At 48.2% G+C, this 22,663-nt stretch overlaps 1 pseudogene; it reads left to right on the top strand.

Moving 5' to 3' along the window:
* Positions 1–22,663, top strand: part of LOC136464263 (3-hydroxy-3-methylglutaryl-coenzyme A reductase 1-like) — a 58,861-nt pseudogene that overhangs the window by 23,395 nt on the left and 12,803 nt on the right.

The raw sequence follows: 22,663 nt of genomic DNA, 5'->3' as shown, positions 1-22,663 counted from the left end.
TGAAAAGGTGCATACCCCTCTACCTGCTCTCGCACGGCATTAAGTATGCCCTGGTGCCTATCAGATATGACGCCAACCTCCCTATCAGGCCCAACCACGTATATTTGGACTAGCCTCAAGAACCATCCCCAACTATCATTGTTCTCCTTCTCAACCAAAACAAATGCCAAAGGAACCAACTTGTTGTTCGTGTCACATGATATGGCTATAAGAAGTGTGCCCTAGTATTTGCCAATCAAGAACATACCATCAATGGAGAAGACGGGATGATAGTGCCTAAAGGCCTTGACACATAGAGGGAAGCACCAGAAAGCACGGAAGAATATCTGCCTCCCATCCTTCCATGTATTTGGTTTTGGGATGTACTCATAATGCATGCCTAGATTCATCGCTTTAATTGCATTGAAAAGTACTGGTAGCTGCTCGTACCCATCCTCCCAGTCCCCATATATCATCTTCCACGCTCGCTGCTTAGCCCTCCAAGCTTTACCATAAGTTATCACATAACCTCCATAAAATGCCTCAACGGTCCTGATAATTGTCCTAACCTTCATGTTGGGTTCTCCCTGCAATATTCCCATCAACCGCTTGGCAATGAGGGTAGATGTCAACTGCTGATGCCTCAGTGTTAGCTCATGGTCAGCATAATTGTGTGGCCCGACAACTTTTGTGATCTTCCACTTTCCGGTGACCTTTTGCTTCCTTGCACAAACCCTCCATGGGTAGCGTTCCTTGTCACACACAACTATGTAACGGCGCTCCGCATATGAATGCAAGACCTTGTAAGGTCTCTTTTGTATCACTACAAAAGCCTGCAACCACCTCTTCAATGCAGGGAGGTCATTGAACACCCTCTCATTCTCAATTACCATGTTAGGACTGGCATTAGGAGCTTCTAGGAGCTCATCATCACGTCCTTCTACACATGCCTAATCAGAATGAGTAAGATCGCTGAACTCGTGAACTCTTGGATCACAACAGCCGGGAAAGATACGCCTCAGCATCTCAACATCACTCTCTGTCATCTCTCCAATAGGGCAATCATCATCAGAATCAAGAGCCCTTGCCATCTCATATGGCTCTGAATCATGCATAATTTCAACACTATTGGAGCCACAGAATCCATCTCCAAAGTGCACTTGCGCAGCAACAGGGGGCACATCCACATTCTCAGGAATGTCTCCTGCAACATAAGTAGAGAAATGAGGAAAGAATAAAAGAAATGGATGTAAGGAAGGAGGTAAGCTCCCAATAACCATGTGGTTAAGACCCTTACTTAGATGATTCTATGTCAAAGGGATCTCATGAGGAGGATCTACCACAACAACATGAGTCTGACAAGCATCTCCAACTACCTCATTGGGGGCAGATTGAGCATCAGGAACCTAGGTGTAACCTCCACATCCCTATCAGGTTCCAGGACATGAGGGTCGATGTGTGTCTACTGACCCATTGGTGGGGAAAACCCATGAGGGATGGGGTCAACTAACAACCGATGCACAACCACGTCCAAACATTACAGCTGGCTCTTCATAGCCGATCTCACATAGTTCTCCCACTGATCCGCACAACCAATTGGGATCATTCGCCTAAGGATGTTGGGAGGAGAACCTAGGTGCAGTACACCCCAACTGCAATGCCATCATCTCTAAGGCAATGCAGCTCCTCCCGAGCCCCTGTAACCATCTCACTAAATGAAGGCCTATCATTGAATAGCACAGGCACGCTTTGTGTCGGGGACCAAATACTGGGGTACCCAAAGAGGTGGATCTCATAACCATCAAACGTTGATGCTTCCGAATAGACAAGAACACAACTACACTTTTTGCTCATACGACCGAAGGTTGGCTACGCCTCGCCCGGCCCCTGAGGGTTGGCTCCACCTCGCCCGACCCCCAAGGGCTGGACTCTGCCTCGCCCAATGTCTAGGGACAGACTTCGTCTCGCTCGATGACTGAGGGCTGGCTCTACCTCACCCAATGTCCGAGGACTGGCTCCGCCTCGCCCGACGTCTAAGGGCTGGCTCTACCTCGCCCGATGTCCTGAGGCTAGCTCTGCTTCACCCAACGACTACACCCTGCTCCTTCATAATGATGAGCATAGGGTAAGATAGGACACTCGAGTCAACCATAGTACCGTGGACCATACCCTGCACGTCTATGGGAAAGTACCATTAGGATACAACGGGACGGGCGCTTTAAGCCCTTCTAGGCATGACAGAGCCCGAACAGTGTTGTAGGCGCTGACTTTTGTCTTACAGTGTTGTGGGCGCTGCCACCAGCCCTCAGACGTGGATCCTGACATAAGCATACGACAACCACTATGACCCAGAAGGGAACTCACATCACCTATAGTGACGGATGCATAGTCACTACCTCATCTGGTCTCCGTAGGGTCACAGCTTGTCACCCTGGCACACCGCACCATCTGCTGAAGTAGGATGGGATGTGACCACTTGCTGAACGAAGCTAGAGCATGGCCCTATCAGGATCAATAAATGTGCTATCCCTAGCACTGTATACCATGTCAGCAGGGCAGGCTCAAGGAAAAAGGAAGACCCGGCACCTTCGACTGACCTTCTCTACCTCTGGTTTTTCCTCTTTCTCCCATCTGTAATCCCTGCTCTCTCTTGGTCTATAAAAGGGAGGGCAGGGCACCCCACTAAGGGGATGGATCAATCCTACACACCACGCACCACATAGCACACAGCTGAGCAGCAACCGAGCTCTCAGTACTCGCTCGACTTTTCCATCAGAGACTTGGGACCTGTCCCTCTCTCGACTGTTTGTACCCCTACTATGAACCTTTTAGTGCTAATAACACGAGCAGCAGTAGCAAACTGGATGTAGGGACATTCTACCCAAACCAGTATAAACCTTGTGTTTTTTAGCACATCATCCGGACCTAACGCGCAACAAATACAAATTTACTAGTTATTGTTTATTCAAAACACCGATAGTTGGCATGCTAGGTAGGGGATCTTTGCGCGTTCCGATGTTAGACATCTGGCCATGGATGGCTAGCCACAGTATCAGCTGGGTCCTAGGCACACATGTGTGCTTTGGGAACCTAGACTTCATCGTCATGGTGGGAGGAGAGTTAGCATTGGCTCACACCGCCATTCGATCTCTCCCCTCCATTGGCCTCAACCATGAGAAGTTTGAGCGCCAGCTCGACATCTCCCTTAGACCCCAGCAGTCCAGGGAGGACCAGCGCTGCCTCAACCTTTCTAGTGCCCATGACATGGCATGATTTTCCAAAGGAGGATCCCTCTCTCCGGAACACCACATACGAAGCGCCGCGATAGAACTACCGTTAGGTCTTCGCAATGCTGTGGCGACTGTTAGCCACCTTGTTGCACGATGCATGGTCCTGCCGCCCATGAACAATGAGTTTGTGGGCGTAATCGAACATGTCACGGAATCTCTCCACAACCTCCTCACAGAGGAGCCAGAGTCATCCTCCGGCTCTGACTCTAGCAGGGGAGCCATCACCCCTCCTAGGAATGCTTCATGACGGGTACCCCCGAGGAGGTACCGTTAGCCACCTTGTTGCACGATGCATGGTCCTACTGCCTGCGAACAACAAGTTCATGGGGGTAATCGAACACGTCACAGAATCTCTCCACAACCTCCTCACAGAGGAGCCGGAGTCATCCTCCAGCTCTGACTCTAGCAGGGGGAGCCATCACCCCTCCCGGGAAGGCTCTGACGTCGAAAGCATCCCCACGGAGGAGGCTACCATGGCGGGCAACCTTGGCAATGAAACCAAAGGGGAGAGAGCAGCCCCACCTCGCATGGGGGTGGAGCAGCTAAAAGCCTGACAACAGGAGATTGAGGAAGCATGACTCCAGCTTGTGTTGGAATGCGTGGGGCTTGATCGGGAGATTGAGCGCCGCGGAGATAGTGGGCGCGCACGTGCCATGGCCTGTGATGTAAACCGAAGGATTATCGCCGATGATGAAGCCCTTCCTCACTTTGCTCGGGCAAGCCAGAACATCGCTACCACGATGGACTTGCTCCATGGCCTTCTAGAGGTCACGATGCCCAAGGATTGTCAGGCCCACCGTGAGATTCGCACGCTGCTCGAGCGTGCAGCGGTGCAACAGGCAAAGAGCTTATTGTCTTGGCGACACGAGCTCAATGCCAACCAGTGCACGCCCTTCAGGTGTCTCAGTAGGGATGCGTCGGTCCATAAGGCACCACAGGGCGGCAGGCAGCGCACCACTGTCCTGGTGCATCAGCGTCTCAACCATAATAGCAATGCACGCAACACTCTCGATGCCCACAGACATACCTACATTGACCCAAGAGAGGGAGCCCACTATAGCTATCATCCTTGTTGCAGTGGACGCTACGACAGCGGTGAGGACCGAAGCCCAAGCCCTAGCCTACTGGGCCCTCAGGCCTTTGGCCAGCACATCCTCAACGCTGCCTTCCCACCAAGGTACCAGCCACCAACCAATATCCTAAAGTACTCTAGGGAAACAAACCCCAGATTATGGCTCGAATACTATCGGCGTGCCTGCCAAGCTGGTGGGGCAGATAATGACGACTTCATTACTCGCAATCTTCTACTGTTCTTGGCCGATTTGGCACGAGCATGGTTGGAACACCTGCTATCCAACGCAATCCAGAGTTAGGCGGATCTGAGGGAGATCTTTGTAGGGAACTTCTAGGGCACATATAAGCGCCCTAGGAACCCCTAGGACCTCAAGAACTACCAACAGAAGACCGATGAGACCCTCTATGGGTACATCCAGTGCTTCTCCCGATAGTGCAATGAGCTTCCTAACATCGCTGATGCAGACGTTATATGAGCTTTCTTGTCCAGGACTACCTGTGAGTCTTTGGTTCATAAGCTAGGACGCAAGGGCCCGTGAACAACCAAAGAACTCTTGGACATCGCCACCTACCATGCCTTAGGAGAAGAGGCGGTCAGAGCGATCTTTGATCGTCTCAACGCTAAGGCAAGGCGGGACGAGGGTGTTGCCGAAGGCGCCTCCAATCATTCTACCAAAAGAAAGAACAAGAAGCAATGGTGCAAGGACTTGCTCGTGGCCGCTGCTGACCGCAAGGGTGGTCGGAAGCTCACGGAGGGCACTCTGAACCATTTCAAAAAATTACTTGAGGGGTCATGCCCGAACCATGCCTTCCCGATTAAGCATCTATTCAAGGACTGTAGGCTCATGCGGCGATTCTTGTCTGGAGGCTCCAATAAAGGGGAGCATGAAAATGACCCTACCCCCACCATGGATGACACCGAGGAGAAGGATGACAACTTTCCAATGCCAGACAGTTGTCTTATGATCTTTGGAGGATCAGTGATCTATGACTCCAAACGTCGTCAGAAGGTCGCGCGCCGAGAGTTCTATACGGCCGAACAGGCTACACCTCCCTTTCTCTGGTAGTCAGAGTCCACCATAACCTTTGATTGAACTGACCATCTAGAGAGCATCCCGCATCTAGGGAGATATCTGCTAGTGGTCGACCTGATCATCAGCCCGAAGTGGCTCACCAAAGTACTAATGGATGGAGGCAGCGGCCTCAACATCATATATGCCAAGATGCTCAACAAAATGGGCATCGACCGGACATGCCTTCGCCCAACCCGAGCACCTTTCCATGCCATCATGCCTAGGAAGCAGGCCATGCCACTTGGGCAGATCAATCTGCCCATTACCTTTGGGGATTAGTTCAATTATAGGACAAAAACCCTCACCTTCAAGGTGATTGGGTTCCCCAGAACCTTCCACGCCATCCTGGTACATCCATGCTATGTGAAGTTCATGGCCATCCCCAACTATACTTACCTCAAGCTAAAAATACTAGGTCCCGTGGGATCATTACCATCGGCATCTCCTTCCAGCACGCCTATGAGTGCGAGGTTGAATGCTGTGGTCACGCCGAAGTAATCATCGCCTCTAGGGAGCTCGCCGCTCTCAAGGAGGAGGTCATCGAAGAAGCGCCCGACACCAAGAAGTTGACCGGGTCCTTCGAGCCAGCATAAAGCTCTAAAGAAGTCCTCATAGACCCCAAGAGCACTAAGGGTAAAACAGTGCGCGTTGGTACCACGCTTCCTCCGCGCTAACAGAGACATCTTTGTGTGGAAACCCTCGGATATGTCAGGCATCCTGAGGAAAGTCACCGAGCATACCATGAAGATCTGACTAGGCTCCAAACCAGTGAAACAACGCCTGCACCGCTTCGACAAGGAGAAACGCAGGGCCATCGGCAAGGAGATAGCAAACCTCTCGGTGGCCGGATTCATCAAAGAAGTATACCACCCAAAGTGGTTAGCCAACCCCATCCTTATACAAAAGAAGAGCGGGAAATGGAGGATGTGTGTTGACTATACAGGTCTCAACAAGACGTGCGCAAAGGATCCATTTCCTTTGCCGCGCATAGACCAAATAGACGAGTCTACCTCGGGGTGCGAAACCCTCTGCTTCCTTAATGCGTACTCCAGCTACCGTCAAATCACGATGAAAGAGTTCGACCAGCTATTGACATCTTTCATCACCCCTTTGGATCGTTCTGCTATGTCTCAATGCCATTTGGTCTGAAGAACGTTGGGGCTACATACCAGCGCTGCATGCTCAAATGCTTCAGGGACCTCATCGGGCAGACCATTGAGGCCTACGTTGATGACATCATGGTCAAGTCCAAATGGGCTAACCACCTCGTTGCCGATCTCGAGCAGACCTTTACAAAACTCCAAGCAAATGGCATCAAACTCAATCCTGAGAAGTGTGTTTTTGGGGTCCCAAGGGGAATGCTGCTCGGCTTCATCATCTCTGAGCGCAGCATTGAAGCCAACCCAGAGAAAATCTCAGCCATCACAAGGATGGGCCCGAATCAGAACATAAAAGGAGTTCAGCGAGTCACAGGGTGCCTCGCCACACTCAGCCGATTCATCTCATGCCTCGACGAACAAGGTCTCCCCCTTTATCGACTCTTGAAGAAAGCCAACCACTTTGAATGGACATCCAAGGCCTAGGAGGCACTTGACATGGTCAAACTGCTTCTGACAAAGGCCTCAATCTTGGTCCCTCCAACTGATGGAGAATCCCTTCTGCTATACAGCGTGGCCACCACGCAAGTGGTTAGCGCCGCCCTGGTAGTGAAGCGGGAAAAAGAGGGGCACGCCCTCAAAGTGCAGCACCCTATGTACTTCATCAGTGAGGTACTATCCAACTCTAAGACCCGCTACTCCCAAATCAAGAAGCTCTTATACGCCATCCTCATCACCAAAAGGAAGCTACGACACTACTTCGAGGCACACCCGGTGATGGTTGTGACATCATTCCTCCTTGGCAAGGTCGTCCAAAGCCAGGATGCCTCGGGAAGAACCACAAAATGGGCACTTGAGTTGATGGATCAGGGCATTATGTGTGCCTCCCAAACAACGATCATGTCCTAGGTGTTGGCAGACTTCATCGCGGAATGGACCGAGGTCCAAATGCCCCCAGTGGTCGTAGACCAAGAGTACTGGATGATGTACTTTGATGGATCATTGATGAAGAAGGGCACCGGTGCAGGGCTAGTCTTCATATCACCCCTCGAGGTACGCATGAGGTACATGGTTCATCTCCATTTCCCCTCATCCAATAATGTGGCTGAGTATGAAGCACTCATCAATGGCCTACGTATCGCCATTGAGTTGGGCATTCGACGCCTCGATGTCCGAGGCGACTCCCAGCTGATCATTGACCAAGTCATAAAGGAGTCAAGCTGTCATGATGCCAAGATGGCAGCATACTATCGAGAAGTCCGATGGCTAGAGGACAAATTCAACGGCCTCGAGGTCAATCACATCCTGAGGCGCCTCAACGAGGCGGCCGATGCGCTTGCGAAGGTGGCATCCTGCCGAGAGCCGATGCCAATAGGTGTCTTCACTAGCGACCAACACAAACCCTCAGTGTGCTACGACGGGTTGGAGCAGGCCCACAATGGTTCACCCGATCTAGCCTTGGGGGCTAACCAACTGATGGCTCTATCCACGCCCAAGGTCATGGAGATTGAACAAGATCCAGTAATAGAGCCCGACCCTCTGATCGACTGGAGAATTCTCTACCTTGACTACCTCCTCCATGACACATTGTCGATGGACAAGATGGAAGCTTGGTGGCTCACACGTCGCGCCAAGTCCTTTGTTCTTATGGAGGGCGAACTCTACAAGTGGGGCCACACTAGGATCCTATAGCACGGCATCCCCATAGAACAGGGGAAGCATCTGCTAAGTGATATCTATGGTGGGGTCTGTGGTCACCACGCCACGCTTAGAACCTTGGTTAGAAATGCATTTCGATAGGGCTTCTACTAGCCCATTGCAGTAGCCGATGATGAGCAGATCACGCGCACATGCGAAGGGTGTCAGTACTACGCTTGACAAACTCACCTCCTAGCCCAGGCACTCCAGATGATCCCCATCACAAGGCCCTTCATGGTCTAGGGGCATGATCTAGTTGGACCTTTAAAGAAGGAGCCCGGGGGTTACACCCACTTGCTTGTCACCATAGACAAGTTTACAAAGTGGATAGAAGCTCGGCCGATCTCTGTGATCAAATCTAAGCAAGCCATGTTGTTCTTCCTCGACATCGTCCATTGCTTTGGAGTCCCAAACTCTATCATCATGGACAATGGCACACAATTCACCAGAAAAAAGTTCCATCAATTCTGCGATGAATACCACATCTAGGTCAATTGGACCACCGTCGCGCACCCCCGAACAAACAGGCAGGTTGAGCGCGCAAACGACATGGTTCTATAGGGCCTCAAGCCTAGGATCTTTAATCGATTGAACAAGTTCAGCGCACGGTGGGTCGCCAAGCTCCCCGCGGTGCTCTAGAGCCTAAGGACAACCCCTAGTTGAGCCACTGGCTACATGCCTTTTTTCGTGGTCTACGGTTCCGAGGCCGTCCTCCCAACCAACCTCGACTATGGAGTGCTAAGGATAAGAGCTTACGATGAACATGGAGCTGAGGCATCCTACAAAGATGCCATGGACCAGCTGGACAAAGCTTGCGACATCGCCCTCCTCCGCTCAGCCAAGTACCAACAGACATTGTGATGGTACCATGACCGATGACCGATGGGTGCCCCTTCTCGGCGAAGACTGCCAGCACCATCTCATCTATGTTGGATGACCTCCAGCTCGACATCGTACTCTGGATTCACAAATGGATCTGTGAGTTCTCCTCTCCCTCGCATTACCCTCTCTCACTTAGGAATCGCCGCGATGCACGAACGCACTCGGTGAGAAGGAAGGAGGAGAGGTAGCAGCTCAAGAATAGGTGGAGGAATGGGACGAGAACCCTCTCCCTCCCCCTATTTATGGAGGAGACATAGCAGTTGGAGAAAGGCGAAGGGTTGGGGCAAAAACCCCTCTCCCTTCCCCTATTCAATGTAGATGGGAATTTGATGCTGATGGGAATTCGAGGGGACGTGTCTTGACCAACGGGACTCGCCCTGCTCGATGAGACGGTGTCTGGTCAAATAGGACGTGGCCTGGGCATGGCCCGCCACTACCACATGCCAGGGGCGAGAAACAAGGCGCAGCCGCATGCAGGCGGCTCTCCGCCTTCCCAGGCAGAACCCGGAAGGGCCCAACGACGGAACCTCCATCAAGGGGAGCCCAACGGGCCTCCTAAGTTGATTGGACGGCCTAGGCGAATGTCGAGCAATGATGTAACACCCCAGGTGTTTGGCTTCCACATTTGCACTTGCATTTCATAAACATGAGCATCATTCACCCATTCATGACCTTAGATTGTTTGGAACATGCTTTTGAAACATTGCAACATATATTTATATTCCATGTGTGTTTGTTTTATGAAATGGATAGTGTGCAACACTCAAGTGCAATATGTGCAACTCACTCTTGAAACATGTCACATACTTTAGTGAAACATGGTTAGTTAGTACTATGCAACAAACTCATGAACCATATGAAACATGGCTTTGAAACAAAAGTAGCAATTCACTTGGTTTTCCTTGTTTCAATGTATGTGATGCTTGATTTTGGTGTGATCAATGTGTGGTGTGGTTAATCACCTAAAACACCTTAACTACACTTAGGGTACATAGTGGAACATTGTTCATGAAGGTTACTTCACCTAATTAAGCCCCTAAGTCATGTTGAGTTTAGTTTGATCTAGGGAACCAACTTGTTTGACCTTTTATGAACTGCATGTTAGGAGCTTTGCATAGTTGAGCAACCTAAATCAAAGTTGTAGCAAATTATATGTAGAACAAACTTTGTTTAGAGGTCAAGTTATGAAAATGTGCAGAACATGCTCAAAATGGGATCACAACACGAAATTTACCCCTGATTTCAGAGACAAAAAATTTCTAAGTGTTAACTCTGAAAAATAGTTTCATGTACTCGACTTGTCAGGCCTGTAGCTCCCAAACCAAGCTGAACTAGCTCGAGCTCCAATTGGAAAAGTCAAAGATCTCACTTGGTACTACAACTTTGTCAACTACACCTTAACCTGGATCATCACAGATTAGGAGATTGAAGGTCACCAAGTCTCGCTGTCAGGCCAAAATCAGAGCTCTGATGGTGGTCCATAGTAACCGACCGGTTCAGACATCGGCCGCCGTGTGGAGGCCGTGCGTCAGCGTTTGCATTGCTCGGCTAGGCCACATCGGGCCGTTGCTCGCCAACTTGAGCGCCAGTGCTCGCTCGGGACCCCGCTCTCTCTTATTTCATTCCCTGCCCTCTCCTTCGCTTCCAGCAGCAGCCACCGAAGCTCCAAGCTCACCGCCGTCGCCATTGCCGGCGCCAGCTCGCACCGCATCACGTCTCCGCCACCATAGCAGCTTAGTCACCATCCCACTACATCATCGTGCCCGTATTGCTCGCTAGCCGTGCTTGGTAAGGCCTCAGCGCCGTGCACACCCTCACCGCCGTTTCGCCCGTGGTACGTCGCCGTGGCCCGGTCACCTCCGACCACCACGTGCCACGATAGAGTGCACAATAGGTTCACCGTAGTTCATTTAAGCTTGGTCAAGCCCTAGATCGAGTCGTCATGGTTGCCTCCGGTGCCTCGCCATCAAGCCGCGCCGCCGTTCCGCCATTACCGCCGCCATCATGCATAGCTCCGTCAATCGGTCCAATTAGCTAGCTCGTTGTGTTCGCAATGTTTGGTGATTGTCTTGGTACCGGCGACGTCGCCGGAGAAGCCATTGTCGGCGAGCTCCGTTGATCCCGTGCCATCCCACGCTATGTCCCCAACTTTTGGTGCCGATGACATGTGGGTCCGTCTAACCGATGGGCCCCAGCTGTCAGCGACACAGATCTGAAAGATAGCTCATTATTTCTAGATTTGCATGTAACTTTTGAAAATCATAAGTGGAGTTTTAGAGATCCAATTTTGGTGAACCAAAATTTTGTGGTGTTCCTCATGAAGTGTAGTATTTAGGAAAAATATAACATGACCACTTATAGTAAAGTTTCTGGAAGAATTAAATTGCAACTTAAAATGTGTTTTTAAATGAATGCAAACTTGTTTAACTCATATCTAGAGTTCCAGTGCTCCAAAAATTATGAAATTTGTATGGTGAGCTGTTCTTGATGAGTAGAAGCTCTGGTAAAAATTTTAGAGTCAGTGCATGAAAAGTTTTTGAGTTATTAATTTCCCTTTTATAATTAGGTAATCTTTGTGTGAATTTTAATAATTAATCTATGAATCCAATGCTCATGAAACTTATTGGAGGTTGTCATAGTACCTTGAGGATGCTAAGAAAAATATAAAATCTGTTGCTTGACACTTTTCACTAGGGTTTCCTATTTATGCTATTTTCAGCTCTACAGGCTTGTTATTTTTGTGTAGGTTGTTATATTTGTTCAAATGATGTGAAAGTTATACAGTAGTCTATTGGGGACATGTATGAGCTACTGTAATTGTTGTAGAATTTTCTGTACAATTTGGATATATGTTTATTATTTAACTTAAATATCTAATTAAATTAATAAAGGCATGAAAAGAATTTATTTAGGAATGGCTACTATGTTTTCTAATGTTCATTTGATGTATGTTAACTATTGGTAACATTGGTAGTGCTCTTAGTACTATTCTTGTATGTAATGAAATATTATTTTCACTATAATTCACTCGCGGTGAATTTCGGGACAGATTTTAGAGATAAGCAAATTAACTGGTGAAGATGAGATTTTCTAGGAATCTTGTCTAAAACAAAGTTGTATATAACTCACTTAACTAGCTTGTGTTAAATTTTCATAGCATTTGGCCAAATAGTTTTTGAGTTATGCCTGTTCAAAGTTGGCCTTCAAAAATTATAGCTCTCTGAAATTTCTGGACCAGATTTGATAAATGTGCCTGTTTGACCTTGTTAAATTGGGAATCATACTGAGAGATTTAAATATGAATTGTAGACAATTTCATAAGATTTCTAGATTGTCTTGTTGCATGTCTTTTGGATTAGTACAACTCCAGTTATGAGTAAAACTACCTGCTGCTGTTTGCAGCCTTGACTCTGTGATTGAAGTGAATAACTTGTTTGCTTGCTATGAGTTGATGTGATGATTTAGATGCTAGGCCAATTAAGATAACTTGTTAGTTGTAGGTGCTAGACCTCTTACTAAAGATGAACAACCTTATCTTAGGTTGTTAGAGCTTGGTGAGTGTGTAGTTCTTGTTGTCTAGAAGAGATATTCAGCTACTCAATAAAATAGATGTTAATCTTGTATCATCGTGTCTTTCATACGTCCATCTATACATGTCTGTACATTTCATCATCATCTTCAATCTCTTGTGCATGCATGCTTCTTATACTATGCATATGCATGCAATAGGTGTTCCAGAGAGAGTCATGCTTCTAGAATTCGAGCAAGGACTTTCGAAGGAACAACAGCAAGCTCAGGAGCAGGAGGTGCAGGCCCCCGAAGAAGGAGCCAACGAAGAAGTTCTTGAGTGTCCCGATCACTAACCTTCATCTTTTCTGAAAGGCAAGCCCAGAGCATTCTAAGTCTTCTATGTTTTGAAAATGGTTACTTTGAGTATCTTTATTTGTTGATGCATTAAGTGATAGGAATTGGATGCAAACACTTGTTGCATATATCTATTCCTTGTCCAGTAAACGTACCCTGAATCCTATTTAGGTCCTAGAGCAAATCAAAGCTTAGCCTTGCTTAGACCGGTAAAAGTCAGGTGATTTTCTATCACCTACAAGTTAGGATGATGTCTGGTCATGGTTGGCTATATTTGCTATCATGGAAATAACCAAGTGTTAATAATGAATGGAGACCGGGCGGGATATCGATAGAGAAGCAACAAGGCAAGGAGGTCTTGGGTGTGGATCTATCCCTATCTGTGTCGTTTAAGGACTGATTCGATGTACGTCCTCATGTCATATTGAATGCAGCCTAACACTTAGCTGGCCGAATAAGTCGTTTCGACCACAAAGCTGAGTAGCTCAACTTAGGCCGGGACCACGAGCAGTTGTGCACACTCTAGATGGCAGTAAGGATGTGCAGAGAGCCATTGGCATAAGCCCAAGGGTGGGTTAGAGTCCCGATCATCCTTGGTAGAGTGGTTCTCTGATTGTGTGGCGCTGATCGTACCCGTGACTTTTCTTTTTATTCCTGAGTTGTACCAAAGGTGACTTATTTGCGACCCTAATGGGGGAAGCAGGGTTTGTGTTAGGAATACCCCTCCAGCTGGATAGGAATCAATTCGAATTGCCGTCTCTCCTGGATAGTGAGAACTTGACTGAGCAGCGGCAACGTAGATTCACTAAATTTAAAGATATGGGTAAATGATGATGATGATGATGATAATGATCCATGAAATACCTGATATGGTTAATATTGTTTGCAACTTAATCAAGTGATTGATTAGTACATGTGCTAATATAGATGGTAGGTCATGGCTAAAAGTCACTGCTAGGACAAGTGAATGATGCTAATGATTACTCAAACTTTTATGCAAAAAGGTTGTCCAGCAAGATCCACTGATAAAGCCTTGCATACTCCTTGGTGTCATTTATTTTTGGTTTATGACGGGTAAGTCTAGCCGAGTACATTCTCGTATTTAGGGTTTATCCCCCCTTGTTGCAGATGACGTGCTCTATAACGGCTACTGCAAGTATTGTCTCCACCCTGCGGGGGATGAAGACTAGATCATGGGGCATGATCGTCTATGCTATCTTATCATGTTGCTTTTGCTGGATATGACTATGGAACTGGCTTGTATTTGAACTAAGTGTGTGTGAGGGTCTCAAACTACTTTGCTTTCGCTATTTATGAACTCGTATTGTAATAACTATGTGAACTCCGATGTATGAGGTACTTGTGAACTACTTGTGAAATGGATGTAACATGTGGCTTGTTATGTGAATCACTATGATCTTGGTTGTATGTAAGTTGGTTTGAAATCCTTCATGGTTTTGGTTGACTACCGGGTTTATATGAGTTCAAGTATGACAGTTTGATCACTCCGGTGATTGCTTTCGTACTTGTGCTCTTATAAATTGGTTGGTTCTGTTACAAATGAGGTTGAGAAACCAAACGGCCTCTGAAAGATAAGCACCCTTATTTACTTACTTTATGTATCAATTTTACTATTGAGCCTTCGACCCCAGCAATGGTAGGGGCGTGGACATCGCTCGGGGGCTATCAAGAGAGTCTACTCGTTTAGACATTCTCTTCGCCCGACCTCTCCTTATGTTTGAAAATCGGAAGCACGGTGTGTGGGTGTAAACTTTGAGTAAAACTGGTCGAACCACTAGACCCTACTCCCCAACGACTATGGCATTTTTGTTCACTAGCATGATCGAATTCTTTGTCCCCGCACCCCAAGCTTTAGCATCCGCCTTCTCGAGAAGGGTTCGGAGGGGTCTACCTACAGAATCTCCTTCAAGGAGAAGCTTTTAGGTCGCCCAAGTCGATCAAATGGCTCGGATTGCTTCCGAGAAATAGAAACAAAAAACTACGATACTCGTGCAGGTTACACCGGCCTTGTCGCAAACGTCGGACCCGAACCTCGCACGGTAAGAGCTTCTCATCGCTCATGCTACCAAGGTAACATCACCGACCCTCGCTTTTGTTTCCATTATATCGTACATTCATTCCATACATTCAAGCGTTGCATATGCAATTGCCGCATCTCAACGTTTCGCATCGCGTCACAAAGCGGTAGTCGTCTCATTCAATATGAGCTACAACTGACTAAGGTTCAAAGGCTGGCCCATGAAGGGCTCGAGGCCACCTCATGTCAAATAGAGCTAGGGGAGAAAAACTGAGATGAGCTCCAGTAGCCTTGCCCGACCCCGCTCAGAAGCGGACAGGGACATCTCGACCTTTCTCGTTTGATTCTAACATCGAGCCAAACCCATAGAATCTCCATCGAGGAGAGGCCAACGGGCCACCCGAGCCTATCAAACAGCTCAGGCATCTACCAAGAGGCGGGTTAAGAAGTAGTGGAATGCCACATGAGGGCTCTACCGACCCCGTCAGCGGATGATGGACCCAGATTCCACACGAACGTGCCCATTAGCGAGCTCATTGAGTGCAACACTCAAGCCATCGAGGCAAGTGTTGTTAGCTCAGCCCCTCCGGTTGTAGAAACTGAGGATGGGGTGACGCGTGAAACATGACCAATCCCTATCAGACCCTAGGGGCTCGGGGGCTTGAGCCGCCTGATGCTATATCGAGAGACCGAGGTTTAATGGCTGGCTCACTAAGGGCCTGAGGACGCCTTATGTCGAACAAGAGCTAGGGGAGAAAACACAGATGAGCCTCAGTGGCCTTTGGCCAACCCACATAGAGGCGGATAGGGTTGGCTCAACCTTCTTGTTCGATCCAGCCTCTAACTGAGCCCATAGAATCCCCATTGAGGAGGAATCTGTTGGAAGGCGGGTTAAGGAGCAATGGAATGCCACCCGGGGGCTTTGCCGACCCTGTCACGAGTGACTGGACTAGATTTCGTTTGAACAGCCCCCATCAGCGAGCTCATCAAGCGCGTCACTCAAGCCATCGAGGCAAGTGACATCGCCTCAACCCCTCTAGTTGTGAAAACTGTAGACGGGGCGACAGTCACAAAAATGAGTCGACCCTTGACCGAATCCCCGCCACGCATGGGGGCTAGGGGAAGGTTGGACTTGCAATGAGACCGAACGCATGGTCGTAGAACGATAGCTAAAATCCTAAGGAAGGGATACGTGTGAATACAAGAGTAGTTTCATTATCTTCTCTTCGGTCTCAAGTGACATTCGACCCCAGCAATCGCAAGGGGTCGGATCTCACTCGGGGGCTGATAAAGGTATAAATACCCTCTTTTTTCAAAACAGTCACTTCGTCGGACCTCTTCCTCATGTTAAGGCTAGTAGCAAGGTTTGTGGGAACAAATAAACCGAGTGTGTCTGGTCAGACTACAAAAAACCCATGCCCGGACGACTACGACAAATTTGCTCACAAGCATAATCGAAGTTTTCCTCTTATACACCTCGGGCCCTACGGTCTTAACAAACAAAAGGGTTTAGATTGCATAAACCTTTTTTCTCGAATGCAAAAAGGGAAGAAAGCAAGTTCAATCAAACGAAACAAAATTGTGAATTTGTTTAACAAAATGAAGTTGCAAATCTATATTCAAAATACAAAAGTGCCGACACTTGTCCACAGATTATAGATAAATGTCCATTAGACTTATTCGACTAACTACCCCTCCGGTGGAGAACCATGTAATAGAACTGACCAACTATACGCGATTAAGTAAGAAAATTTTCCACCGAAGCAGATAATTTAGCAAACTTAAGCCCGTATAACCCAGTAGTCCATGAAACCACGAAGGATTTCAAACCAATCGACATACAAACCAAGATCATACAAGTTTAGCAAGTACCGTGACATGTTACATAAAGTTCGCAATGACCGTAGGATACATCAGAGTTTAGAATATAAAGTTATTACAAACCAAGTTCAATCTGTAATAGCGGAAGCAAATAGTTTTAAAGCCACACACACACTTTTAGTTCAGATACAATGCCAGTAGGTAGTCATCTCCAACAAAAGCATTAGATGAGAGATACGGAGTGACCATTGCCCTTGGTCCTAGTTGTCACCCATCGCCGGGTACAGGCAGTTAATGCAATAGCCATAGTACATTTGACCATCTGCAACAACAATGGGAACAACGCCCTGAGTACGAGAAGGTACTCGACTAGACTTACCCGTCTTAAACCAAAATAAAGCGACACCAAGGATTATGCAAGGCTTTCTTTAGTGGGCTAGCTGACTTGTTTGTGAAAAGCATAAGCTATCATGAAGAAACCATTTTAAGTACTTTGCATCATCTTTATTATGACCTATCCATCTAGGTAAGCACCTGTACTATAGCAATCACTTGATTAACCAATAACGTCTAGTTACCAATTTAGATTTAGCATATCCCATTCTATCCAGATAACCATTATTGTTCCATAATAATTACTACGATGCCATAGCTCGAGTCAAGTGCTCACTATCTAGGAGCGATGGCGATTCGAATCGATTTCTAACCAGCTGGTGATTTATTCCTCACACAAACCATACTTCCCTTGCCAGGGTAGCTTAGATCACCAAGGACACTATTCAGGTAGCCGCGGGACAGTCTGGAGCCGCAATACCCAGGGACCGCCCGACTGCCAGGAATTAGGGTGCACCTACCCTTGGGCTCACTCTTCACGTCCCTGTCATACCCCCATCAGCACCAATACGCGCACCCGTGTAGATCCTGGCATGAATAGCGTCACTAGCTTCGCGGTCGAAAGGTACTTTATTCGGCCAGCTAAATGTGAGGCATGCATTCAACATGACAAGAGGGACGAGCAACGATCGGTCTTTAATCGACACAGATGGAAACTAACAACACCCCAGAACCCTATCTGGTTGCCTCCAACTTTTTCCGTCTGGTCTCCAATTATCCATCACACATGGTTAATTCCAGGATATCATTCTTTCCATAGCTAAATTCTTCCAGTAACCACCTATAAATGTAGGTGACCGGATATCACCGATCGCTACTGGTCTAAGCAAGGCTAAGCAGTTATTCGATCCTGACCTAACAGGGTAACAAGGTGATAAGGTAGTCAAGGATAGTAATAAATGCATCAACGGTTTCAATCAACTCCTACAACTTAATGCAACAATATATAAACTCATATATATAGAAAGAATTGCTTTTATAAAGTAGGAGACTTAGAATGCTGCAGGGCTTGCCTCGTTCGAACGAACTAGGTTGATGATCCACACACTCGGGCAAGTCCTCTCTCGGCTCCTCTTCCTCTGGCACCTCCTGTGCCTGGACTTCTTGTGGATCTGTCCCGGTCTGCTCTTCCTGAACTACTGCTAGCAACTCCTCCTGCGATCCTGTATGATGCAGATGTATGAGTGCTAATGCATAGGTGCATCAAAGAGATGACATGTAATGATCATGATACATGAAATGTAGATGAACATGTTTAACTTTATTGGACATAGTAGAAGTAAAGCCCTTCTACAAGGTAGCCAACATCATCCAAGAACAGGTACCCCTATACTACTACTACAACCACTGTAATAACATGCCAAGTCACCACACCAATCTAAGATGCTTCAAAGATACACCAAAGCAAACATTATTAACTAATCATGCATTAAAGAAGATTTGTTTATTTCATTTTAAACTAGGGCTACAACAGCAACATATATTTCCAGTGCTCATAAAAATCTGAGAAAATTACAGTAGCATAGTACTACTCTAAGTAGGATACCATAAAATTTTCATGGCATTTAGATAAGTATAACAGCCTACACAAAAATGACAAGCTATGGTGGATAATTGAGCATGAAAATACTTTGTACTACGAAAAGTGTCAAACAATAGATTTAGTATTTTTCCCATGATCTACATAGCATACAATCACTGTACAAAAAGTTTCACCTACATGTATTATTCATATTTTTAGCCCTAGAAATTTTACAAGAAATCAGCAATTAATACACATAACCTACCTAGCCATATTTTTCCACATAACAAGCATGACATATATTTTTCACAGAAAGTACATCTCAAGAATAGATCAACCAAATTGGAATCATAATTTTCTGATACATATAGGATTTACTAAACATTTCACAAGATATCAGCAATATCAAGAATTAAATAAAGCTCTACACTAAAGTATCTTAAAAATGACATGCAATATTTTTATCATGTAGATCTGGTGACAAGGAACACAACAAACTTTGTTTCATCAGTTTTGGAGCAATATAACTCAAGCTAGACATTTTACAAGCTTTTTAATCAATTTTTGAAATCATTTTCTTTAAAACTGAAATTACACCGAACCCTAATCTGCTAGGTGCACCCGGTGCAGTGCACCCAGAGGTGCTGCCATGCGGGACCCGCGGTCAAGCCAGGCCCACGCGTCAGCCGGAGCCGAAGCAGGGGCCAACGTTGACCGGTCGGCTTTCGTCGCCGGTGAGCTTGCTGGCGGTGAGGTCACCACCAGCGACTCCCCGCTACGAGGCGGACCCGATGCACCAAGAACGGGCACTAGAGGAGCTCGGAAGTGAGCTCACCGGTGCGCATGGTGACACGGCGGCGCGGCATGCCCACGTGCAGGCATTTCCCGGCCACAGCAAGGCACGGGGAGGCACGCACGAGGTTCGCAAGGGCAAGGCGGTGCTAACGCGCACAAAATTGGAAGAAGGAAGGGAGCGAGAAGGGGAGGTCCACGGAGCCGTGCTGCTCCGGTGAGAACGGCCGTGCTCTGGTGAGCAATAGCGGCCGGCTCGAGCCTTACCACGTCGAACGGAGATGAGCACAAGCTGCGCGAGGCTGGGGCGAAGGTGAGGCGAAGACGTAGCGAGCTCCGGTGGTCTGGTGTGGCCGGGACGGCTACTCCGGCGACGCAGCGCGGCGGTGGCGGAGCGAGGGTGCTGCGGCTGCTGCTTTCCGAGCAAGAGAGCAAATGAGATGGAGGAGGGGGAGGCAGGATGGAGTGGAGTGCACGCGGTCGAACTGCCTTGAAGCAGCGCGGCCGGTCGGAACGGCGCAGGCCGGGGTTGCCGCGCGGCGTGCTCGCCGGCGCATGGCTGCCACGCGGCGTGCGCGCTCTGGCGCGGTTGGGCAAGTGCACGGCGAACGGGCGAGGCTCGGCGCTGAGGCAGGCCAGGCGAGGTGCGGGGCAGGCCGACTTCACAAACTGGGCCGAAAGCGAGGCGCGAGGCCCACTAAGGTGAAATGATATTTTTCAAATTATTTTCTATTCCTATCTCATTAAATGTAAATTTTGAGCAATTTCAAAGTAGTTTCAAACTTTGGCCCAAAAATAAAAGCTGCTCAAAAATTTATTCTCTACAACTTTGCTTTTAAGACCAAAGTCAAATTCCAAATAGATTTTGAATGACAAAATAAAAATCAATATTAATTCAAAACCCTAATTTTGAAGAATTATTTTTAAAAGCAAAATTTGGCAAAAATTTAAATATAAACTTTGCTCCAAATTGTATCCTAAATATTTATAAGCTATCTTAGTGATCAAACCAAGAAATTATATCACCTAAACATGAGCATGGCATTTCAAATAGTTTAAACATGATGAATTTCAATTTAATTTCAGCACCACATGAAATGACACTTCCTTTCTTTAGAATGGAATGCATAGATGCTGCTTATGCATAATGAAATGATGATTATGCTCATGAGATGGAATGTTAATGCATGCTTAACACCGAGGTGTTACAAACCATGTCTTCAATTTTGCTCACCAGGGTTTCCACAAGAGGAGTCACCGCCGCTTCTATTTCATCCAACTCAGAGGGCTCGTAGCCAGGCGCAAAACCGAGGCTCATTGCATCCAAGTTGATGTTGTCATCATAATGCGAGCGGGCGATGGTGAAGGCTAGGGTGATCCCTGAGCGAAGAGCTTCCTTCTCCAGCTGGTGCACCCGCACCGTGATATCTATGGCACAGGCCGCGTGCGAACTGGTCCCCTCTGCCTGCACCTCCTATAGGTCATCGTAGACTATGCCAAGGCCAACCTTTAGGACATCAAGCTCATCACTCTCCACCTAAAGAAGACCCCTTGCCTCAGTGAGATCCATGGCTAGTTCGGCAGTGGCGCCCTCGGCCTCTAGCTTCTGGGCTTTCACGGTCTCGAGCTTGGCATGGAGGGAGCTTATCCTCTACTGCGCCTCGTCGCGCTCTCAGATGGCCTAGTCATGCTCCCCGTGGGACATATCATGCTTCAAGTGGAGCCTTGCCACAGTCTGGCATAGCTTGTCTCACTCCTTATGAAGCCAGGCGACCGCCTCGGCATCTAGTTTCACCCTCTGCTCTAGGGCCATGGACCTGTCCTTGGCTCCTAGCCTAAGATCCCACTCCTTCTCGGCCACGGCCAGGAGGTCGATGATCCACTGGCTGGTCTCAGCATTCTGCTAGAGCAGTTCATCCTGCTCCTTCCGCATTCTAACTGCCTCCTCCTGATCCTGCCGTGCCCTCTCTGATAGTTCATAAAAAGACTTCTCGGCGTCCTCCGCATCTCGGTGGGCCTCGGCCTCCCACCGTCGAAGATCGTCCACCTCTATGGCAAGGGGCATCAACTTGGCCACCCTATGGTGGAGCTAGGTGGTCATGTCCCTATGCAGCCATGCCTCATCGATAAGGTGGTCCCAATCCTCCTTGTGTTCACGAAGGAACCGGGATTTCTCCCGGCTATGAGCAATAAGAGACTGAAAAAGGCAGTGGTCAGAAAACAAAAATAGATGAAGAAAAAAAGAGATCAAGAGGCAAGACCAAGTGAATACCTAGCCGGTGGGAACAATTACATCTCGAAGGGCGCCCCTGGCCTAGTTTAGAGCTTCCAACGCGGCCGTGAACCCCTTGTTGAGATTCTCTCACTCCATGCCCTCGGCAGCATCATCGAGGGTGAAGAGTTCCGACGATGGGTCCCATGGACTCACCCACCAGAGCGGGGACTCATCCCACGTCGGTGGGTGGTAGCCCCCCAATGTTAGGACTAGGGACAACTCCATGCCGATCTCCTCGGCAACCGCCATGGTGTCCGAGGGTCCCTTGGCCATGACCCCCTCCATCCCACCCATGGCAGACATCGTCTCTGGGGCTGCCGATAGCACGGGATGCGTCACTGCCTCGGGCGCCACCACCATAGCTTCTGGCTATGACCCATCCATCGTAGCCACCATTACCTCCACCTCTATTGGTGGGACCTCATCCGGCTGTGCCACGCCCGCCATGGTCGACGCAACAGGTGCGGCCGATAGCTCTGCCTGCTCCAACGTTGGCATCAGAATCACTTCCGTTGCTGGTTACATAACAACCTTCGAGGTTGCCCCCTCAGCCTTGTCAACCGCTTGACCCACCAAGGGCACGGGCACCACCACAAGCGACACTAGACTGGCTGATGAGGCTGTGACGCCGGCTCTGCTCTTGCCCAAAATGGGAGCGATGTTAGGCGGTGGCCCTCGCCTTGCCTGAAGGGCGATGGTCTTCTTGGGCGCCAGCACAAAAGAAGTGCCCTGTTTGACCCATCTCCCAATTCCACAGAAGAAACAAAATGCATGAGTCACTATGAAAAATAGAAAAAAAACAGAGATAACAGAGGAGTCAGCAACTTACGTTGGCGCTGTTAGGCGGTGGAGACGTTTGGGGGAC

The sequence above is a fragment of the Miscanthus floridulus genome, chromosome 7 (assembly GCF_019320115.1).
Source record: "Miscanthus floridulus cultivar M001 chromosome 7, ASM1932011v1, whole genome shotgun sequence".
Lineage (NCBI taxonomy): Eukaryota > Viridiplantae > Streptophyta > Magnoliopsida > Poales > Poaceae > Miscanthus > Miscanthus floridulus.
Note: the sequence above shows the minus strand (reverse complement) of the source record. Positions and strands in the feature narration are given on the sequence as shown.